At 39.8% G+C, this 24,319-nt stretch overlaps 1 pseudogene across 1 annotated transcript in view; it reads right to left on the bottom strand.

Moving 5' to 3' along the window:
- The window catches only part of LOC309863680 (conserved oligomeric Golgi complex subunit 8 pseudogene), a 297,813-nt pseudogene extending 283,533 nt beyond the window's left edge, over positions 1-14,280 (bottom strand). The window contains exon 1 of the transcript XR_014316656.1: positions 14,218-14,280. The product of XR_014316656.1 is annotated as a conserved oligomeric Golgi complex subunit 8 pseudogene (transcript). The remainder of the gene's footprint in view (positions 1-14,217) is intronic.
- Between the last annotated feature and the right edge of the window lie 10,039 nt (positions 14,281-24,319).

Genomic DNA, 24,319 nt, shown 5'->3' on the forward strand with positions numbered 1-24,319 from the left:
ATTCTCCATTTCATTTGAAATAAGGAAATAAATGTCTCTACAGTTTAACATTATCCCAGATTCTGGATCACACAGCAGTGTAATTGGCAACCTTGCCTTAGCAATATTGTGCTCAGGGAGAAAAGCCATCCATCTTTTCAGTATACTTTTGTAGCCATTTAAAAGTGCAGAACTGAGCTGAAGAGCCACTTAAGAAGAAACCTGAGAGGGGACAGGACTTAAAACCATCATTAACGCTGTCTTTCCAAGCTGCTAACTTGCAGCTCGAATGGAATACTCTAATCAGAACTGAGGCCCCATCTGCAAACGCATTGTAATCCACTCCCCTCAGGAGACAAAGGCACATTGTTATCATGAAGAGATACACTATGTTCAATTAATACCAGTTTATCCCCTGCCCATAGTACTAAAGTTCACCTAACACACTGAAAAGACTTAAGACTTAACATATTTAGGTTCATAATAAATTTCATTAATATGTTCAGACAGAAATCACCAAAGGTTCTACCAGTCCTATCTGATTCTCCCCCCTTGGGGCTAGCTACTCAATCAGAAAGTGGGTTTTTTGTTAACGAAAGGTAACAGAGTGAATCATTTAAGAACACAGGCACAGGAGTTAAGAGTGTGCAAATCCAACAGAATTTCTATATTAACAGAAATGTTCTTTATCTGTATTGTCCAATCTGGTAGCCATTAGCTATGTGTGGCTATTCAGCATTCGAAATGAAACACAGACAGGTAAGGATCTGGTTTCTCATTTAAATTAATTTAATTTATATAGCTTCATGTGTCTAGTGTCGGTATCAGACAGTGCAGTCCTATACTCTTTACTCATTAGTTAAGTTACATTTTAACATGTAAAATGCCTTAGTTTCCTCACCCCTAAAATGGGGATAAAAATAATACTTCAAGTCACTGACAGGGTGAAAGGTGGTAAACCATGCAAGAGCCTTAGCATGACCAGGAATTCGGGTTCTTCTTCTGTCATTTTTCATTCCTCCCTTTTCTATCCTCCACTTTGGTCCCCTTCGTCAAACTCTTAGTGGGATCACACTATTAAAAGACCCTTTAATCACCTTACACCAAAAAAAACTTTCTACAATATAATTCTTAGCATATTATTCCTCTACTATCTAAATCCCCTGTAGTAGGCCCCTATGATTTTTAATAGAATAATACAGTCTGGCTTTAAAGACCCCTTATAGAGGCGCCTGGGTGGCTCAGTGGGTTAAAGCCTCTGCCTTCAACTCAGGTCATGATCCCAGGGTCCTGGGATTTAGCCCTGCGTTGGGCTCTCTGCTCAGCAGGGAGCCTGCTTCCTCCTCTCTCTCTGCCTGCCTCTCTGCCTACTTGTGATATCTGTCTGTCAAATAAATAAATAAAATCTTTAAAAAAATAACAAAGATGCAACATGGGGGCTTAAGTGGGTAGGAGAAGAATTAATGAAACAAGATGGGAATGGGAGGGAGACAAACCATAAGTGACTCTTAATCTCACAAAACAAACTGAGGGTTGCTGGGGGGAGGGGGTTTGGGAGAAGGGGGTGGGATTATGGACATTGGGGAGGGTATGTGCTTTGGTGAGTGCTGTGAAGTATGTAAACCTGGTGATTCACAGACCTGTACCCCTGGGGATAAAAATATATGTTTAAAAAAATAAAAAATTAAAAATAAATAAATAAAAAAATAACAAAGACCCTTTATAATCTGACCCCAAGCTGATGTTTCCCATTACCTCCCACTGTCCCCAGATACAATCTACTGGGTTGACCAGATGGAACAACTTGTCCTCCCTCACACCAATGATGCATACTGTTTATTCCATACCTTTTTGACCATATGCCCATCTAAAATGTTCCTTTTCTTTTTATTAATTCATCATGCTTATCCTTTGAAGACTATCCCAAGACATCTCTTTCAAAAGGCCATCCCCTCTGAGCTACTTAATAGAAGAATGAGACATTTAATAATTGCATACCCTTTACTTTCTTTAAGATTTTATTTTATTTGAGAAAGAGAGTGAGAGAGAGAGAGAAAGCGCACAAGCTGGGGGAGTGGCAGAGGGAGAGAGAGAAGTAGACTCTGCACTGAGCAGGGAGTCCAATGCTGGGCTGGATCCCAGTATCCTAAGATCATGACCTGAGCCGAAGCCAGCGCTTGACCATCTGAGCTACCCAGGCACTCCCACATATGCTTTATTACTACTCTACTTTTCATGCATGCATTTCTTGATTGTCCTCAGGAACCAAAGCTCTTTAAAGACAATGAGTTATACCTTTTTGTCTCCCCAACAGTGCCTAGCATGGTACATGCACAGATTAGAGGTTGGTTACATAGGAGACTAAGAAATACTGTTAAGCATGAACACAGGTCCTATTCAATTACAACTTTAGGATTTTTGGAAATCGCTGCCAGTTAAATCACTAAAGGTATTTGAAATACCTATCTCAAAATAACTGCATTTTGAACACCAAAGAAGATGATCTGGGTAAATAGTTGATTATCAAACCAACATATACTTAAAAACAAAACCCTGAATTTGCTGAACTTCTAAATCCTGCTTCTGAAACTTCCCAAGTTGGAAGTTGGAAGTTCCATCTCTTGTGGTTTGCTTCCTCAACTATTTTTCCACCTGTCCCTGAACTCCACCTTCTCTTACCCTCTTGAGTCTCCTTTACGCAGTTCTCAATCCTTGACTCCCTATCACCGTCAGCCCCACTTGGGAAAACTTCTTCACGCTTTTTCATGCACCTGATCTCCCACCCTCTAAAGCCTCTCTAAAACCCCATCCCCCACTATTTCCTCCCTGTCCACTGAGAGGACCCTCTACCACTTCCCTTAGCCAACAGATAGCTGAAGAAAGAGAAAGATGAAGGTAATCAGAGAGAAAATATCTTGAAAGCTCACGTGGGCTAGAATATTAGCAGTGGTTTCTGGCACAGAAGAGAGATCTTTGATTTCAGGAACAGCTGTCTACAAAATAAGACTCCAAATAGCTTTTTGTAATTTGTACTCCCTTTTCAGACATTCTCTAATGCTGTGGTTCTCCAACTTTGGAGTGCATTAGAATCATCAGGAGTCCTTGATGAAATGCTCATCTCTGGGCATCACTGCTAAAGAATCTGCATCCATATGTCTAGAGCTACCCAGAAACCAGCATTCTAATGATGGCTTAGCCCCCTCTCTCACAAGAGCAAAAACCACACTGACAAACATTGCAAATGTCTCCTCTTCTGCTCTCAGCCAGACTTCTGTTTTCTCTCTATGTGCCAAGACAACAGAAATAACTAACTGCAGCAAAAAGACTTAAATCTCTCGAAATAACAGACTCTTTCCCAATGAGGGTAATTAGACCAAGAGGCTGGAGCAGGGCAAGACAAACGGGCATGGAAAGCAAAGACTAAAAGGCTCACAGTAACCAGAGGTCAAAGCAAATGGCAAATGACGAATCTGAAGATAAGAGCTGGGAAATTCAGTAAAAGCAGAAGGGGGGGGGGTGCTACTATAAAATCTTATGTGCAACATCACATTTAATTGCAAGATGTCCATTCTTAGAGGAGAAACTCGCCACATTTTAACACAAAGTATCTAAGCTGAATCAGATGGAGTAATATGGTCCAAGATTCATCTAATCAGGTCATTTCCTGAGATCAACGAAAGAGAACAAAGAAGGAAGGGTAATTTCCCAGCCTAAGCTGGGTCCTGCCATCAGAAGTAGGAGAACAGAACATTTGCAGGAAATTGCAGGTGTTAGAAGAGGAGAAAGAAGATCCTAATAATCACAGCTAACGTGGCCACACATGCTTGGGCAGATGTTTATACTGACTGTCCCAGCATCATTATTCATATCACCCCTTTTTCCTCCCAGAAGTCTTCATTTAGCAGCAAATTATAAAGTCACCCTAATAATAGCTAATAACCATGTGCTAGGCACGGAGCTATGTGCTCTACTTTCATCATTTAAACCATTGCTATAGGGGACTGGCATTAATGTTATTGTTATGCCTTCCATTGAGCTGAGGAATGCTGGAAGTTAAATTACTTGCCTATCACCACACAGTCAGTAAATGACAAGACTTGAACTCATGTCTGCAGAGGCAGTTCTCTTAATCCAAAATTGGTAAACCGTAGGCCACAGACCAAACCAGACCACTATCTACTTTTTTAAGTCGAGTTTTATTAGAACATAGCCACCCCATTTACTTCCATATTGTTATAATGCTTTCATACTACAAAGACAGAGCCAAGCAGCTGCAACAAAGACCTTCTGGATCTCAAAGCTGAAAATATTTACTACCTGGCCCTTTATGGAAAAGAGCTGCTGATCTTGATTCTTCCTGACAAGTGCAGGAAAGGTCGCTCAAGCACAAACTCACAAACTTGAACCTCCTACCAGGGATGGCCCAAGGTCAAGGAGAACATGACAAAAGAGAAAGATATTTTTTCCAGTGTAGATATTTCCAGTTTGGCAGGAGGGTGGGCTGTTTGGGGTCTTTTTACCTTAAGATTTATAGCAGATTGCACATCAATAGCTGCAATAAACAGAGCACTCTTTGTAACAAAAAACAAACAAGCAAAACAGATTATTCTAAAAAGCTTCCAATAGTGAGGGCACATCAAGGGACACGGAAACCAGCAGAAAGAGAGTCCAATGGCCAAAACATAAACAATTTATGCAAAGAAGTAATACCGAATTATAATCTTAAGTATAAATACTTGTAAATCCATAGTGATACAAGGGAAGAAAGGAACTAAGGAAAGAAGGAACAAAGGGAGGGAGGGAGGAAGGACAGCAGTGGGGTGGGGGGAGGAGTGGGCAAGGGGAGAAGAAACTAAGGGAGTAGAGATCAGGGGAGGGAAAGGAAGAAGGGAGACAGGAAAGGAGAAAGGGAGAGAGGAGAGCTGCTGTGCAGAGTTCCAGTTAATCCGTGTGGATACTCCAGGCTAAATGAGGAGGAGCCAAACTCCTCATTGCTTAAGGATGACCCAAACATAGTGACTTCCTCCCAAAGGGTAAAGGACAAAATGGTGTAGGGAGAGTAACTTTGCAGCAGACAAACCCGACAAACACGACCCCAAGCGGGCAATCAAATTTTGTATCAACATTGATGAGTCATGTGGATAACCTCTACCCCTGATCTGATCTGATAAGAATGGCATTATCCCTCTGTGGTCTTCTGGTCTTCCTCCTGGACCTATAAGCCCATTGGAATCATGAGAAAAAAAATAAGACATGTCCCAACTGAAGAGCATCCTAGAAAACACCTGACCAGTATCCTCAAAACTGTCAAGGTCATCATAAACAAGGAAAGTCTAAGAAATCATCACAGCCAAGGGAAGCCTCAGGAGACGTGACCACTAAGTATAATGAGGGATCCTGGGGCAGAAAAACGTCATTAGATGGAAACTAAGGAAATCTAAATATAGTATGCTCTTTAGTTCATAATATTTACCAATATTTGTTTACTGAGTATGACAAATGTACCATATTAATTAATATAAGAGGCTAAAGCTGGTGCGGAGTATATGGGAACTCTTTCTACTTTCTGCATGATCTTCCTGTAAATCTAAAACTATTCTAAAATTAAATTTATTCAAAAAAAAAGATGACAAAAATAGCACCTACTTTTCCACATTTAAACTCACAGAGAATCTAATTTGGAAGAGATTTCCTTTCCCTGTGCAGTTTACATACTGTAATTCTAATTTTGTCTGAAAGGTGCAAAGCACAGACTTCAAAATGATTCCCACATAAATAATGCAGCTTGTGATAAGTGCCTAAACAGAATAAATTAAACCCGGTATATAGATTACCAAGTTACTCTGAGCAAAATTCTGTAGAAGAAAAACACCACTTGGGACAAAGGAAGCATTGCTTACTGAAATTCTAGAAGATATCACTCAGGCTTCAACAGCATAGACAGTCTACTTTGTTTGGCTTTTGGATGAATATGAATAGGGCTAATGTCACCCATTGTACTCTGAAAATTGATTTTCCTTCTCAGGAAAACTCTGAAGGAAAGAATACATCCAGTCAAACCTATACGCCTTATAGTCTTCTCAATGCTAGAATATCTAGGATTTCTCTACAGATCGCTGTTAAAGGTCACTGGACAAGATATACTAAGAAAATACGTGACCCAAGTCCTATATCTCTGTCTCAGCCACACTGACTTCTCTCCATGCATGGATAGGCTCAATTATCTTAACATGCTCTTTTCATTTTTATAACACTGAATACAACTGTACCCAATTACTTGTGCCATTATCCATCGAATGTCCATCTTATATCCATATTCAACTCAAAGCCTTAAGAAAACCACATCTATTTTGTTCACTTCCAGATTCTGAGGATTCTATGTCCCCAAGTCCTGTCATGTAGTAGGCACTCGATAAATATTTGTTGAATGAATGGATTTATCAATTGTAGGTTAGTAGAGTTTAGCTCAAGTCTACAGAAAACCCCCTCATTTCAATCCATACACTTCCCTTGGCAGTTTATTTAATATATTTGTTGTGAGGAACATCAAAATCTTGCCTTTGGCTCCTTGGCTTCATTTGTGCTAAGTCAGTGTTATAGGTTCAAACTACTCAGTAATGGGAGATAGAAGTGATTAGCATTACCTTCATGTTCAAAGTGTCAGAGGAAAAATATAGAAAGCAAAGAGTTGTACATGAGCTCCCAACTGCATTATTGATTTCTGTTAACATCCTTACTTGTCTGGAGGCTAATTTCTCCTGGGTCTTGGCTAATTTTTTTAGACTATGTTACTGCAAGTCTATGCTAATTCACATAGCTCCTTCAACCAGAATCTTATGTTTTAAATAGCTACCTCTCAAATAACACTGACCAGCCTAGAAATGCTCACAATTTATAGAAAACTTAGAGAGTTAGTGTTTTGCCATGGAAAGAGTATGCAACCAAGGCTCACAGAACCTCATTGAAGTCTTGACTTAACCCCTTTTACTGATTTCTTTTAACAGACTCCACTCTAGGCACACAGTGCAGCCATAGGCAAGTCAACCTCACTATCTTAACCTCATCTCTAAATTTAGATGGAGAGATTAGGTCAAATATAGAATAAGCATAAGCAACCACCATCCTGCCTACTCAAAATTCTGCAAAATCATATAAAAGTTATTAAAACAAAATAAATCTGTAGCATTGCACCTTCTTTGGGTATTATTTGCTGGATAAGAAATTGTGCATTTAAGTTCTGAGGGAGCCAGAAATTCCAGGACTCCCTAAATATAAAAGGCATTTAGGATCAATTCTTAAAAGATCCAAACCTGGAGAAAACTACAGATGACAATGTGATGTGCAAGAAGACTCACTCGAAAGGGTATGTGGCTCAGAAGAAGCCTAAATCCAGGCAGAGGTCATGAAGAGGTGACTAATACAAGGAGGTGTTCACTTCATCAAGAGGACGAAGGGAGAAAAGAATTGGAGTGGTAAATGACAACTCATATTTTACTCTGTATATTTAGGTATTTACCTTGATTACAAAGAGAATCTATTAGAGTTTATTTTGCATGTAAATAACTCTGAAATAAACTTATTAGTAGAATTAAATGATGCCTCATTCCAGCTCTAACTTCCTCTTCTTCCAAAGAAAGGTTCACAAGAAAAGTAGAAGCAAATTTCCCAGGACTACTCAACCCATCACCCAGAAAAGAGGCAGCAAATGAAGGGACAGTTTTCAGGAATGTTACAAAATGTCACATTTTGTAATCAGAGTAACAGACTCTCAGTGTCCCCAGGTGAAACACATCTCTGTTATTGCTTCTTTACACTTAAAGATTCCCCTTACAACCTGAGCAGAATAATAGAAAAACCTGACTCTCTGCTGTGAGTTTAAGTAACATAAGGACAGATCATGGGAATTTTCCAAAGAGAGAGCTGGTACAGGGCAAAGCATAAAAACGTTTCTTGGTTCTCCTCCCATTTTGAAGCCCTGCTTTCCAAAGGCTGGCTATACTCAGTTCCAAAAAACCTCATTTCAATTAATCTCTTTCTGATTGTGGGTCACCCCACTCCATGGCTCCCAGATTACACAGCAGAGGACACTAGAAAAATAGAGCTGATATATGGTTAGAAAAGCAAAAACTACAGAGAAGGCAGGTAGCAGAGTTATTACCCCTACAGTATGGATTTATCCAATGAATATCAAAAGGTCACTTCTCCTAATCTAACTTAGAGCATTAAGAACTCCCATTCACTACTGAGCCATTTCAAACTTACTTTCTAGACTAGGCTAGAAGAAGGCTGAACATAAACTGTCTCCAGATGTCTTGAGTTTTCTCTGAAAGGATAAGAGAAATCAAGAGTGAAGTCCGGAACCACTGCTACCTTGCCCCCTTTACCTTTATACCATGGCTATAGCTCTACTTCTGCAATATGGCAAGTCTCCTAGGAAACCAAATATAAAAGGCAAGTTTATGAATATCAAACATGTCTCCATGCTGCAGTGACAGACCAGAGAGACAGGCAGGAAATGAGCTCAAGGTGTTAGTGTCTGGGATAGGACAAGAGAAGCTGAAATGCAAAGTAAGCAGAGAAAAGGTCTGAAAAGGACCAAGAGAAAGAAGAGTTTATTGCATCTTTACCAACTTGCTATGGGGAAGGGAGACTCTAAGGCAATACAAACATGAGGTCTTTGACTCATCCCTCCTGACTTACGCATTCCCTTAAACAGCAAGACACAGGATGCAATTTTACTCCACATTACACTGACCATATGGATGTGCTGCTCATGCCATTCTGTTCTGTGTACTTTCTCCAAATAGATCCAAAATTCTAAGCCCAAGGATCATGGTTCCATGTGCCCTACCAAAGACATTAGCTCACATTATATACATGTATGTATGCATATATATGCATCTGTATGTACATGAAACAAATCATGATTTCTGACTCCCTGCTCTATTCCTTGTTCTGGGTGGGCCCATTCTTTTCAGGCAATGTTAAGGATGAGGAACAAAACACTAACCGTCCTTTGAGGTTGCCCTGAAACGCACTAACCTCCTCCAGGGATCAGAAGAAAACACTTTCACCTTTTCTCCATCTGTTTCTTTAAATAGCTGACAATGCTAATAAGTAGAACAGGAAGGGATGCCTGGGTGGTTCAGTTGATTAAGCCGCTGCCTTCGGCTCAAGTCATGATTCCAAGGTCCTGGGATCGAGTCCCACATCGGGCTCCTTGCTCGGCGGGGAGCCCGCTTCTCTCATCGCTGCCTCTGCCTGCCTCTCTGCCTGCTTGTGTGTACTCTCTCTCTATCTCTGGCAAATAAGTAAAATCTTTAAAAAAAAAAAAAAAGAACAGGAAAACACAGACACCTGTGTGCTTTATTACTTGTGCCAAATTGAGGGGAGGAGTCAGTAGGTCAAGGAAGAAATTAGCAATATCCAAAGGTCTTAAACAACAGTCTCCAACACTGGGTGTGGTGAAAAAATAATGAATACTGTTTTTTTCTGAAAATAAATAAATTAATTTAAAAAAAAAAGGTCTCCACACACCCTTTTTGTTTCTAAGTCAATTTCCTACAAGAGTTCATTTTGTATTACTTACTCCACTCCCCACTCCCCCCCCCCAGCTTTCCCACAAAGTGGAGCTGACTAAAGGATGTCTGACTCCCCTTGTAATTATAATTTCCCCATTTGGGCATCATCTTTCTTATAATAATTTCATTATCATAAGGTGGGGTTTCCAGGGACAGGGCAGCTAGCAACAGAGTGACTGTTCTGACAAAAATCTTGAACTTGGGGCACCTGGGTGGCTCAGTGGGTTAAGCCTCTGCCTTTGGCTCAAGTCATGATCCCAGGGTCCTGGGATCAAGCCCCGCATCAGGCTGTCTGCTCAGCAGGGAGCCTGCTTCCTCCTCTCTCTCTGCCTGTCTCTTGGCCTACTTGTGATCTCTGTCAAATAAATAAAAAAAAAATCTTAAACAAAACAAAACAAACAAACAAAAAAAAACCTTGAACTTCCCTTAGTCACATGCCTGCTATGTTCACATCCTTCTTGACGCCCCCTTGTAGCTGGCTCCATGCTGTGTATTTTTCTCCCTGCCTTGTACCTGCTATTCCACTCCCTGTGACTGACCCACAAAGTAGGTCCTGAATTTGCTTATTTATGCGAATTTTTATTCCTACCATCTCTTTGACTCCTTCCTCCCATACAAGAGATGCCCCCATAAGCAGTATTTTTGATTAAATAGTAACATTAACATATAAGAATAACTACAATTTAGTGAGCATTTCCCTTGTTTCTGGCACCATACTAGATGACACATAGGATATCCTTATAGGACTAAATCTTCATAACTGTCATAGGAGAATGGATCTATTACTATCTGCATTTGGCAAAAAGCAAGTTCAGAATGATCACTTTCCCAGCATCTGCTGGACTCTAAGACTGGTGCTCTTTTTTTTTTTTTTTTAAGATTTTATTTATTTATTTGACAGAGAGAGATCACAGTAGACAGAGAGGCAGGCAGAGAGAGAGAGGGAAGCAGGCTCCCTGCTGAGCAGGGAGCCCGATGCGGGACTCGATCCCAGGACCCTGAGATCATGACCTGAGCCAAAGGCAGCAGCTTAACCCACTGAGCCACCCAGGTACTCTAAGACCCGTGCTCTTAACCACTATGTACTGCCCAAGGCAACCATGGGACCAGGGTTTTGTATCAGGAAAATATCTAGATTTTGGACCACATGTTTGTGCCCCCCGCCCATATTCATATGTTGAAACCCTAACCCCCAGCAGGATGGTGTTTGGAGACTGGGCCTATGGGAGGCAATTAAGTCATGAAGATGGGACCCTCATACAGGAGTAGTGTCCTTCTAAGAAGAGACACCAAAGAACTTGCCACTTCTCTCCGGCATGTGAGGGCATAGCAAGAAAACAGCCATATGTAAACCAGGAAGAGGGCCCTCACCAGGAACCTAATCAGTCAGCACTTTCATCTTAGACCTCCCAGACTCCAGAACAGTGAAAACTAGGTGTTTACTGTTTAAGTCATCCTGTCTATGGCATTTATCTTTTTTTTTTAAGATTTTATTTTATTTATTTGACAGACAGAGATCACAAGTAGGCAGAAAGAGAGAGAGAGAGAGAGGAGGAAGCAGGCTCCCTGATGAGCAGAGAACCCGATGCGGGGCTCAATCCCAGGACTCCGGGATCATGACCTGAGCCAAAGGCAGAGGCTTTTAACCCACTGAGCCACCCAGGTGCCCCTATGGCACTTTTCTTAAAGCAGTCCAAACTAATGGTTTGCCTCCCTCTATGTTTTCATCTTATTTTGATGACAAAGATGCCACAATAAAAAAAATAATAATAATAATAAGGCAGTCCAAACTAAGACAATATATGTAGAACTGACTTAAGTTGGTTTTTTTTAAAAGATTTTATTTATTTATTTGACAGAGTGAGAGATCCAAAGCACGCAGAGAGGCAGGCAGAGAGAGAGGGGGAAGCAGGCTCCCTGCTGAGCAGAGAGCCTGATATGGGGCTCGATATGGGGCTCGATCCCAGGACCCTGAGATCATGACCTGAGCTGAAGGCAGAGGCTTAGCCCACTGAGCCACCGAGGTGCGCCAATTTTAGTTTAATTTCCTATGAAGACTATGTAAACCTACACAAATCTGAAAATGATTTTTTATATATATCTTGACTTAGACTTCTAAAAATGTAGCCACCACAATCTAAGATGGGCAAGAAAACTAGAGCATATAGTCAGAATTCAATAATTATTGGTTCAATTAGGCAGTTGTTAGCTCATGATCCACTATTTCTTTCCAGAATTCTTAGTAATTTTTTTCCTTACCAACAGGATTGGATTTATTAGCCCATGCCATTTACTAATATTCATAGAATGGGTATAGCATGGCTTCCAATACCCAAAGACCAAAAGTTCTCCCCATTTTAACACCCAAAATGCTACCATTTGGGGTTCTTTGGGGCTGTGCCCTTTTGCTAAACCCTCTTTAAGATATAAATATATAAATATAAGTTTATTCACTGAGAAAATAATTCTAAGCTACTGAGAGCTTACTGTGAATTACCACTCCAAATGCTATCTGGCCAAAATGAACTAGAACAAAAGGATGGAGGAGAGTCAGTTCCAGAGGAAGAGAAGGAAAGCCTTGAAATACAGGATCTTGGCCAAAGAGGCTGACAGATCATTCAAGACAAACCCTTCCCCCATTATGTTGGCCTGGATCAGTCCAGCTGTCCATTATGAAATAGTTCAGCAGTGCTGTATAGGAGATGATATCATTTATTTAAATAATATTAGTCATATTTATAGCCACTGGGGCCTATTAGCCCCAGTGCACGAAGTCCAAAAAATAAAATTGACAGATTACACACGCTACATTTGATCAGTTCTAACTGGCCAAGTGAGAGCCCCAACTGTAATAAACTTGATTTAAAGGTAGAAGTATTCAAGTATCATTTTTACTGAATTAGAAAGGAGCTTCTTTTATCCTAATCAAAATTATACACTTTTTTTATTCAAAAAACTTCAGTAATAATTTGAATTGCCAAACTCTTTAATCCTGAAAATATTTGCCTTTCAAAATTGACTAGTAGAAGTATTAAAAATGCCACCTTTCTTATCCCTTAGAGGTCGAGTGCTCATTTAACATGAAGAGTTTTATAAGTTTAAAAGAAGGGAGAATATGTAGAAAAATGTTTTTATTCTTCTTACTTCCTTACTATCAGTTTATTTTTTAAGAGGTCTTTTCTTAATTCTTTTAGTATAATGTTCAAAAATACTAGATGCCCAAAAGGCTCAGAAAATCAGATATGTTATTTCCTATTCCAGAGCTGAAAGCTGTCAAGACCAAAGTTATCATTATTGCTGAATTACAGACATTGGAATTAAAATCTTAAGTTAAACAAACATCAATAAGCTGTACCAGCCAGGACAGTTTAATCTTTAAAAACTCAACAATTTAAATTTCTTCCTAAATATAAATAATAATTCTGGGCAAGTCATCATATTTTAATGAAAATCAGAAACCTATTTATTTTGTTGTTTTTTTTAGTGATCCAAATGATCTTTTTTTCTCATTTCTTTTCAGTGTTCCAGAATTCATTGTAGAAACCTACCTTTCAAAATGACTGGGGGTTTTTTTGTTGTTGATTTTTCCTTTTGTCTTTTAAAAGATTGATTTTATTTATTTATTTGAGAGAGAGAGAGAGACCGAGAGCACAAGCTGGGGGTGCAGCAGGCAGAGGGAGAGCAGACTCCCTGCTAAGCAGGAAGCCTGATGCAGGGCTTCATCCTAGGAGCTTGAGATCATGACCTGAGCTGAAGGCAGATGCTAAATTGACTGAGCCACCCAGGCACCCCTAAGTTTTTGGTGTTTTTTTCCTAAGATTTCTTTTTTTGGAGAGAGGGAGAGACAGCATGCACCGGAATGGGGGGTGGAGCAGGGAATGAGGGGGAGGAGCAGACTCCCCACTGAGCAGGGAACCTTTGGGGGGCTCGATCTCAGGACTCTGAGATCACCACCTGCGCCAAAATGTCTGCCTAACAGACTAAGCTGCCAAGCACCCCTTAAACTCACTCTTGATTATCCTATAGCTTAGGGAGAGGAGCCAACTGAAATAGTATCTGAAAAACTACACTGAAGCACTACTCAAAAATAAGGGATAGCAATTTATTATAATTTTCACAGTAAAATCTTTAGTTTTTACTTTTTAAAATATCCAGTTGTTGTGTCTGAATGGTTTGCCTCCCTCTCTGTTTTCATCTTATTGAAGTTACATTGTATGGTAGGCTGCTATGCATTCTACAATCATGCAATGTCATCAGTATACTTTCAACTATCTCTGAAAATATTTCTAGGTATTAACATATTTCCTGAACCTGTCCTAGAATCTACTATACTTTTTGACCTAATTACCTTACTTCATTAAAATCTTAACTAGCAGGAAACAGAGTTGAAAAGTATAAGTAGGGCAGTAAGCTTTAAGAAAAAAAATATGTAAGGAAGCCAGAAAATAGCTAACATTTATTAAGTGATCACTAGGTTCTGAGCTCTTGACATATTAAGTTCTTAATCCTCACAATCATTCTACCAGGAAAGTACACTTACAAATAAAGATAAGGTCGCTGAGGTATAAAAGTAAGTTACTTCTAAAAGTTCACACAGCTAGTTAGCACACATAGGCAAGTTGCTAAAAGATTAGATGGAACTATCAGGCAATGTTACCTGTACAATAGGCTCCCCCACCTCCTTTATCCATGGTCCTGCTTTCTGTAGTTTTAGTTACCAACGGTCAACTGTGGTCTGGAAGCAGATAAACCTCTTTCTGAGGTATCAGAAGATCATTAGTCACCTCACACTACGTCACAATATCTACATTGTTCACCTCACTTCACTTCATCATGTAGGCATTTTATCATCTCACATCATCACAAGAAAATGGCAGGTGCATACAGAATACTAAGATATTTGTGGGGTTTTTTTCCTTTTTTTCTAAATTTTTATTTAATTCTAGTTAGTTAATACACAATGTAATATTAGTTTCAGGCTACAATTTGGTGATTCAACACTTACATACAATACTCGATGTTCATGACATGTGTACTCCTTAATCTCGACCACCTATTTAACTCATCCCCCTACCTTGATCCCCTCTGGTAACCATCTGTTTGTTCTCTATAGTTAAGAGTCTGTTTCTTGGTTTCTCTCTCATTTTTCCCTCTGTGATCCTTCGTTTTGTTTCTTAAATTCCACATGAGTTAAATCATATGGTATTTCTCATTCTCTGACTTATTTCACTTAGCATAATTCTCTCCACTTCCATCTGTATAATTGCAAATGGCAAGATTTTATCCTTTCTATGGCTGAGTAATATTCCTGTGTGTGTGTGTGTGTGTGTGTGTGTGTGTGTGACACACACACCCAACATATTCTTTTCTCATTCATTAGCCAATGGACATTTGGGTAATTTACATAATTTGGCTATTGTAGATAATGCTCCTGTAAACATCAGTATATATCTACCCTACCCTTTTCAAAATAAAACTACCCTATGATCCACCAATTGTGCTACTAGGTTTTTTTTTTTCTTAAGATTTTATTTATTTATTTGAGAGAGAGTGAAAGTGAGAGAGATCAAAGAAGGAGGGAGAAGCAGGCTTCCCACTGAGTGGAGAGCCCGATGCAGGGCTCTATCCCAGGACCCTGGGATCATGACCTGAGCCAAAGGCAGTCGCTTAACTGACTGAGCCACCCAGGTGTTCCTGTGCTACTAGGTATTTACCAAAAGATTACAGAGTACTAAGATATTTTGAAAAAGGGAGAGACCACTTCCACATACATTTATTACAGTATATTGTTTTAATCGTTTAACTATATCACCAATCATTGCATTAATCTTTTACTGTGTATAATCCAGATAGGTATGTATGTATAGGAAAAAACATACAGTTCAGTCCTATCCACCATATCAGGTATCCAGTGGGGACCTTAGGACATATATCCCCTATGAAAAAGTGGGACTACTGTATTTGCAATCAAAAAAGACAACCATTTTTGCCTCTTGATTCCTCTGTCAATACCAACTTCAAAACCACAGAACTATGGGGCTATTATATCTTTATTAAGACTAAGTCATAGAATGACACTAATTCATGCTGAAACCAGTAGAAAGAATATAACTTTATGACATTTTGGATTGAAGAGAGGAGAGATAGGATGGTTTACCCAAAATGTCAACTTCCAATGAATCCCTAAACTAAAGTCTAGAAATAAGCTTCAAACATCCTTAATAATCAAAGATGACAGAACTGATGCAGATTAAATATTCAAATAATTAAATTCTTTATTACATGAGATGTTTTGTTTTATTCAGAGATGGCCAAGATGGAATAATAGAGACCAAGTCTAACTTCCACCTTAAAAAAGTGTAACAATGGACAAAACTTACAAAACAGGCTTCAGACACTGGATAATGAGAAATGCAAAACTGTGATCCATGAAAGAAGGGAAATTAATGAGGTCATCTCAATGATTGCCCAGGTTTCCAATTAGAGGCAGACTCCTGACCACAGAGCAGGTATGGGGTTTGGTGCAGAGAGTGGCAGGGTCCCAAACATGGAGGTCTCACTAAATTGAGGAAACAGAGATTGAAGTTCAGGGTATTTCAAGTATCTGGAGGTTGCAAGGAACATTTCTAGAAAGGAGAGTAGTTAGACACAAAGAACTTCAAAGTCTCCACTGAGATAACCTGGAATCTCTATAGAATATGCCTATGTGTAAAGTGAACTTCCATGAGATAAGGCCAAGAGTAACAAGGGATCTATGAGCAGAATGGTTTCCAGATTGGCACAGATCTGAGAATCTTTCAAACTCCCAATAGCAAGTGGGAAGAGTTCTCAGTGACTATCCAGGAAATTCAGAAGGGACCCTAAAAGGCCTAAAATTAGTGAAAATTAAAGTAAAACTAACCCCAAAAGTAGTGGAACTAAAATATTCCTAAAGTAAATGCTAACTATGCCTGACCTAATAAAGCTTTACAGTAAGACTGGAAAAGATTAAGCTGAACAAGGACAAGTTAATTGTCTCCCAGAACAAAGCCCAACATTCTTTAAAGGAAGATAACAAAATTGATACTCTGAATAAATCAAATATGCAGTGTCTAGCATTCAATTAAAAATTACTAGACTGTCAAGAAGTAGGAACATGTGACCCATAAATTAATCAATAGAAACAGAAAGAAAACTATAGAACACAAGGATTATAGAACACAAAACATTAGAACACAAGGATTTGATAACAGCTATTACATCTATATTCTAGTATTTAAGGAAAAAAATGAACAAGTTGAGAAGAGAAATAAAAGATACTTTTAAAGGCCCCAAAACTTCTAGAGTCAGAAGTATATTATCAAAAGAAAAATTCACTGATTAACATTAACAGCAAAGACAACCATGCTAAGGAAATGTGAGATTAGGGATGTCTGGGTGGCTCAGTCCATTGGGCATCTGTCTTTGGCTCAGGTCATGATCCCAGGATCCTGGAACAAGTCCTTACTGGGGCTCTGTCTCCCTCTCACTCTGTCTGCTACTCATTCCCCCTGCTTGTGCACTCTTTCTCCATCAAGTAAATAAATAAAATATTGAAAGAAGAAGAAGAAGAAAGAAACCTGAGATTGAAACTATGCACAGTGCAATAGAAACTACCAACAAATAAAGCACTAGAAAAATATCTATTAAAAAAAAAAAAGACTGAAAAAAAATTAACAGCATCGGTAACCTGTGGGATGGTATCAAGCAGTCTTACATATGGGTAATCAGAGTCCCAGAATGGACAGAGAGCAGAAATAATATTTAAAGCAATGATGATCACAATGATGGTCAACTTGGAATTTTATACACAATTAAATTATCTTTTAAAAATTGAGGTAAAATACAGTTTTTAAAAGACAAACAAAATCTAAATGTGAGACAGAAATCCATTAAAATCCTAGGGGTGCTGGGTGGCTCAGTTGTTAAGCATCTGCCTTTGGCTCAGGTCATGATCCCAGGATCCTGGGATCGAACCCTGCATCAGGCTCCCTGCACAGTGGGCAGCCTGCTTTTTCCTCTCCTGCTACCCTTACTCATGTTCCCTCTCTCGCTCGCTCTCTGTCAAATAAGTAAATAAAATTTTTAAAAAATATATTCTAGAGAAGAACATAGGTAGCAAACCCTTCGACTTCAGCCACAGCAACTTCTTGCAAGTCGCATTTCTAAAGGCAAGGGAAACAAAAGCAAAAATTAACTACTGGGACCTCATCAAGATAAAAAGCTTTTGCACAGCAAAGGAAACAGTCAACAAAACTAAAAGGCAACTACAGAATATGAGAGAAGATATTCACAAATGACATATCAGATAAAGGGCTAGTATCCAAACTCTTTAAAGAACTTGTCAAACTCAACACCAAAAGAACAAATAATCCAGTCAAGAAATGGACAGAAGACTTGAACAGTTATTTCCCCAAAGAAGACGCACAAATGGCCAACTGACACTTGAAAAAATGCTCCACATCACTTGTCTTCAGGGAAATACAAATCAAAACCACAATGAAGATACCAGCTTATACCAGTTAGAATAGCTAAAATTAAGAGAACAGCAAACAACAAATGTTGGCAAGGAAAGTGGAGAAAGGAGATCCCTCTTACACTGTTGGTGGGAATGCAAGCTGGTACAGCCATTCTGGAAAACAGTATGGAGGTTCTTCAAGAAATATAAAACAGAGCTACCCTATGACCCCACAACTGCACTACTGGGTATTTACCCCAAAGATACAGATGTAGTGAAATAAAGGGGCCCCTGCACCCCAGTGTTCATTGCAGCAATGTTCACAATATCCAAACTGTAGAAGGGGTTGAGATGTCCTTCAGCAGATAAATGGATAAAGAAGATGTGGCTTAGGCAGCAGCAGCAGATCCAAGATGGCAGCCAGGAGGAGGCTGATGAAGGAGCTTGAAGAAATATGCAAATGTAGAATGAAAAACTCCCATAATATCCAGGTTGATGAAGCTAATTTATTGCCTTGGCAAAGGCTTATTGTTCCTGACAACCCTCCATATGATAAGGGGACCTTCAGAATCAAAATCAACTTTCCAGCAGAGGACCCATTCAAACCACTGAAGATCACATTTAAAACAAAGAGCACCCGGACATCCACAAAAAGGGGTAGGTCTCTCTGCCAGTACTTAGCACTGAAAACTGGAAGCCAGCAATCAAAACCGTCCAAGTAATCCAGTCCCCCATAGCCCTGGTGAACAATCCCCAGCCCAAGCACCCACTTTGGGCTCACCTAGCTGAAGAATCCTCTAAGAACCTTTAAAAAATTCTGTAAGAATGCTTAAGAGTTTACAAAGAAATATAGGAAGAAGTGAGCTATGTACTAAATTCTGCCACAACCTATTCCAGTGAATGTGAGCAGAGACGGCCAGCAATGCATTCAGACACCCTGCGAAGCAAGACTCTGTGGAAAATTGATAAATGTCACCACTTGGCTTTTGCTTATGTCAGTTACTACCCCTTTACATTTTGGGTTTTTTTTTTTTTTAAGATTTCATTTATTTATTTGACAGACAGAGATCACAGGTAGGCAGAGAGGCAGGCAGAGCAAGAGGTAGGGAAGCAGGCTCCCCGCTGAGTAGAGATTCCGATGTGGGGCTCGATTCCAGGACCCTGGGATCATGACTTGAGTCAAAGGCAGAGGCTTAACCCACTGAGCCACCCAGGCGCCCCTCTACAGTTTTCTTAATCAAAAGTGGTCGAGGTAACCTGTAGATAAAGGGTTAAAAATTTAAGATGTTTTCTAGTTCTGCTTTCTTTGTTTTAAAAATCACTGCTTCAATCTACTTTAAAAGAATGGTGTTTCTTGGGGTGCCCGGGTGGCTCAATGGGTTAAGCCTCTGCTTTCGGCTCAGGTCATGGTCCCAGGGTCCTGGGATTAAGTCCCGCATCGGGCTCTCTGCTTGGCAGGAAGCATGCTTCCTCCTCTCTCTCTGCCTGCCTCTCTGCCTACTTGTGCTCTCTGTCTGTCAAATAAATAAATAAAATATTTAAAAAAAAAAAAAAGAATGGTGTTTCTTTTCTTATCCAAATTGACCCAAAAATGTCCATTTACATTTAGCCCTTAAGATTAAGAAAAAAAAAGTTGCTGTTCCTTTTCTTCCTCTGCCCTTTCAACTCCCACTTTCCTGCATTTGGTTTGTATTTCACTCATTCACTTCCCCCAGACCCAGAGCTATGTCATCCGCAAAAGAGAAGAGACTGGTCGGTCCTGGCAATTCCGGGGGCTTCTCTACTCCCATGTTACACTGCCCTGTGCAGGAGTTGGTTCAAATTCTACTGGCCCCAATTTATAACATCCTTTAAATAAAATTTAAAAACAATCAAAGCATGATTCACCACCTCACCCCCTACCTTTACTACCATAAACAAAAACGAAACAAAAAAACAACTTTCCGTGAAAAAGGAGGAGGTCCAGTTCTTATGTAAAATCTGGCTGGTGTTACAATAATGCTGATGAAACGAGCAAACCCTGATGTCTCTGTGCATGACTGAACTGAAGCCTGGTCTGGTCTGCTTTGGGAAACCCACATCTGTGGCAATCCCAGAGGTCATTGCCAACCATAGGACACAGTGCACTTGTGTGAAGAATCTCTCACCAGAGAGGCTCCTGAGGCCAAAGGTTGATGCTTCTTCCTGTAGCCACTGTAGAAGATATCTGGTCATTGCCCACAATGCTGAAGTCAGAATGTCCATGTGAAATTCCATGCTCACCTGTCACCAAGCTCCATCAATGTGCCACGGAGCTCACTCTCCCGGATCCTCAGTGCAGCACAGCCCCACTATGACCCTCCCTTGACACAGTCTGACACTTTGCGAGGTTGGAAAGGGAGGCACTTGGCTGTCGCTAGAAGCAGTCTGGGGTTGCCGGTGCCCTGCTGGCCCCTTTGTTTGGAGCAGGAGACCAGCCCCAGAACAAGATGGCACTCCCTCTCCCTCTGCACTCACTGCCTTTGCAGAGTCCACCTGAAGATCATTCAGCAATATCCTTTACATGTGTTTTATATTGTTTTGAATTTCTTTTCTTATGGTTCATATATATAATGGACTATTACTCAGCCATCAGTAAGGAGGAATACCTACTGTTTAACAACATCGACATGGATAGAACTGGAGGGGATTATGCTAAATGGAATAAGTCAAGCAGAGAAAGACAATTATCATATGGTATCACTCATATGTTGAATGTAAGAAATAGTGCAGAGGATCCTGGGGGAAGGGAGAGAAAACTGAGTAGGAAGAAACAAAGACGGAGAAAAACCATGAGAGATTGTTGACTCTGGAAAACAAATTGAGGGTTACAGAAGGGAGGGGAGTAGGAAGAGGGGATAACCAGGTGATGGACATTAAGGAGGGCATGTGATGTGATGAGCACTGGGTGTTAACACTCAACTGATAAGTTATTGAACACTACATCAAAAACTAATGATGGGGGCACCTGGGTGGCTCAGTGGGTTAAGTCTCTGCCTTCAGCTCAAATCATGATCTCAGGGTCCTAGGATCAAGCCCTGCATCAGGCTCCCTGCTCAGCGGCGAGCCTGCTTTTCCCCCTCCCTCTGCCTGCCTCTCTGCCTACTTGTGATGTGTCAAATAAATAAATAAAAATCTTAAAATTAAAAAAAAAAAAAGTCAGTGCTGACAATGAAATATACCTGACTTTCAAAAAAAAAAAAAAAAAAGGAGAGCAACTAAAAAAAACAATTAATAATGTACTGTATGTTGGTTAATTGAACTTAAATTAAATAAATAAAGACAAACAAACACTGAGAGAATTCATTAGCAGTCCTACACTCCCAAAACCGTTAAAGTTGAATGTAAGTAAAATCATACCAAACAGGGGCGCCTGGGTGGTTCAGTGGGTTGAGCCTCTGCCTTCGGCTCAGGTCATGATCCCAGAGTCCTGGGATCGAGTCCCGCATTGGGCTCTCTGGTCAGCAGGGAGCCTGCTTCCTCCTCTCTCTCTGCCTGCCTCTCTGCCTACTTGGGATCTCTGTCTGTCAAATAAATAAATAAAATCTTAAAAAAAAAAAATCATACCAAACAGAAACGTGGGTCTACACAATGAAGAGTGTTGGAGACTGTAAAGGGCAAATACATGTCTCTGTTGCTCATATATGCAAAGAAAGAATGAGAGCCAGAGACTTTCATTTTGTGAGGAGAAGACCAGGCAACAGAAGTTTCCTTTTCCTTTTTTTCTAATTAAGTTTTTTTTTTGTTTTAATAACAGTATAGTGTTATATTAGTTTCAGGTGCACAATATAGTGATTCAACAATTCTATACATGACTCAGTGCTCATCCAGGTAAAGGTCCTCTTCAATTCCATCACTTATTTCACAGCCACCTTCCCTCTGGTAACCATCTGTTTGTTCTCTATTGTTAAGACAGAAGTTTCTTTTTAAAATGAAAAGCACTTATTGAAAATACAAATATAACAAGGCAAGTTATGCACACGCAAATGGGAATTATTTATTTTTGTCCAGCTTTGAGGTATATTTGACATATAAGATTGCCTAAGTTTAAGGTGTACAATATGTTGATCTGATGCACTTATATATTGCAAAACGATTACCATTCAGTGTTAGCTGACTACTGTATCATGTCACATAATTACCATTTCTTTTTTTGTGAGAACATTTAAGATTTAAGATTTCCTCTCTTAGCAACTTCCAAATATCTAAAGTCATCTTTATATCTTTAGATCTTTAGATGACATCTTTAGTGTCATCTAAAGTCACTATATCATATATTCGATACCTAGAATTTATTCATCTTCTAAATGAAAGTTCATACCCTTTGACTAACATCTTCCCTTTTCCTCCATCCTCCAGCTTCTGGTAATTACATTCTACACTGTTTCTATTAGTTCTGTAGTTTTAGATTCCACATATAATTGAGAGCACATGGTATTTGTCTTTCTCTGTTTGACTTATTTCACTTAGCCTAATACCCTCAAGAACTGTCCATGACGTCATAAATGGCAAAAAGTTCTTGGCTGAATAATACTCCATTATATTCATCTTCTTTATCCACTTTTATTGATCATGTATTAGTTTGTTAGAGATGCCATAACAAAATACCACCCAAAAAAGGCAGCTGACATTTCTGCAAAGAAATGTTAGACATCCAGATCGCCAACAGGCACATGAAAAAGTGCTCAACATCACTCGACATCAGGGAAATACAAATCAAAACCACAATGAGATATCACCTCACACCAGTCAGAATGGCTAAAATCAACAAGTCAGGAAATGACAGATGCTGACGAGGATGTGGAGAAAGGGGAACCCTCCTACACTGTTGGTGGGAATGCAAGCTAGTGCAGCCATTCTGGAAAACAGCATGGAGGTTCCTCAAACAGTTGAAAATAGAACTACCCTATGACCCAGCAATTGCAGTACTGGGTATTTACCCTAAAGATACAAATGTAGTGATCCGAAGGGGCACATGCACCCAAATGTTTATAGCAGCAATGTCCACGATAGCCAAACTATGTAAAGTACCTAGGTGTCCTTCAACAGATGAATGGATAAAGATGTGATTACACACACACACACACACACACACACACACATCAATTTATATATACCAATCTATACACACACACGACACACACGCACACATACACAATGGAATACTATGCAGCCATCAAAAGAAGTGAAATCTTGCTATTTGCAATGACGTGGATAGAAATAGAGGGTATTATGCTAAGTGAAATGAGTCAATCAGAAAGACAATTATATGATCTCTCCGATATGAAGAATTTGAAAGGCAGGCTGGGGGGTTGTGTGGGGTAGGGAAGGAAAAAATGAAACAAGATGGGATTGGGAGGGAGACAAACCATAAGAGACTCTTAATCTCACGAAACAAACTGAGGGTTGCTGGGGCATGGGTGGGGAGGTAGGGATAGCGTGGCTGGGTTATGGACATGGGGGAAGGTATTTAGTTATGGTGAATGCTGTGAAGTGTGTAACCCTGATGATTCACAGACCTGTACCCCTGAGGCAAATAATACATTATAGGATTAAAAGAAAAAAAAAGGCAGCTGAAAACCACATAAATTTTTTTTCCTTTCATAATTCTGGAGGATAGAAGTCTGAAATCAAGGTGTTGGCAGGTCCTAACTCCAACTGAAACTTGTAGGGATAATCCTACCTTGTTTCTTCTAGGTTCTGGTGCCTGAAGGCATTCTTTAGCTTATAGATACATCGGTCCTAGCCCTGCATCTTTTGTCACTAGACATCTCTCCTCTTCTGTTTCCTTCTTTTTCCAGCTCACATGGTGAATGACCTCATCTTAATTAATTATATCTGTGATAATGCTATTTTCAAATAAGGTCATAGTTGGTGGGACATAGGGAGGGATGGTTAGAACTTCAACATATCTTTTGAGGGTATACAATTCAATCCCTAATGGGGCTCCATTACACAGGACTGTCAGTGTGGTTGGTTTCAGCTCCCAGTGTGACCCAAAGCTCCTATCCTAAATCACATGGTTGGTCTTTCTGGGGTGGTGAGGCCCTACTCCGTGACTACTGGATGTAGCCAGTCTCTTTCCTAAATAAAAGACATTCCTGCCAGATATGACATTCATTACTTGCCAGACACAAAAACAAAGGCCAAGACTCTCTGGGCAAGGCCAAATTCTTTACTATGCAAAGCCCTGAGGATTTGCTACTGTCTTTCCTAAAACACTATAGAAATAAGAGATCCAGTTTTTTGGAAAACCACAAATATA

Source organism: Mustela nivalis (genome assembly GCF_964662115.1).
Source record: "Mustela nivalis genome assembly, chromosome: 1".
NCBI classification, from domain to species: Eukaryota; Metazoa; Chordata; class Mammalia; order Carnivora; family Mustelidae; genus Mustela; species Mustela nivalis.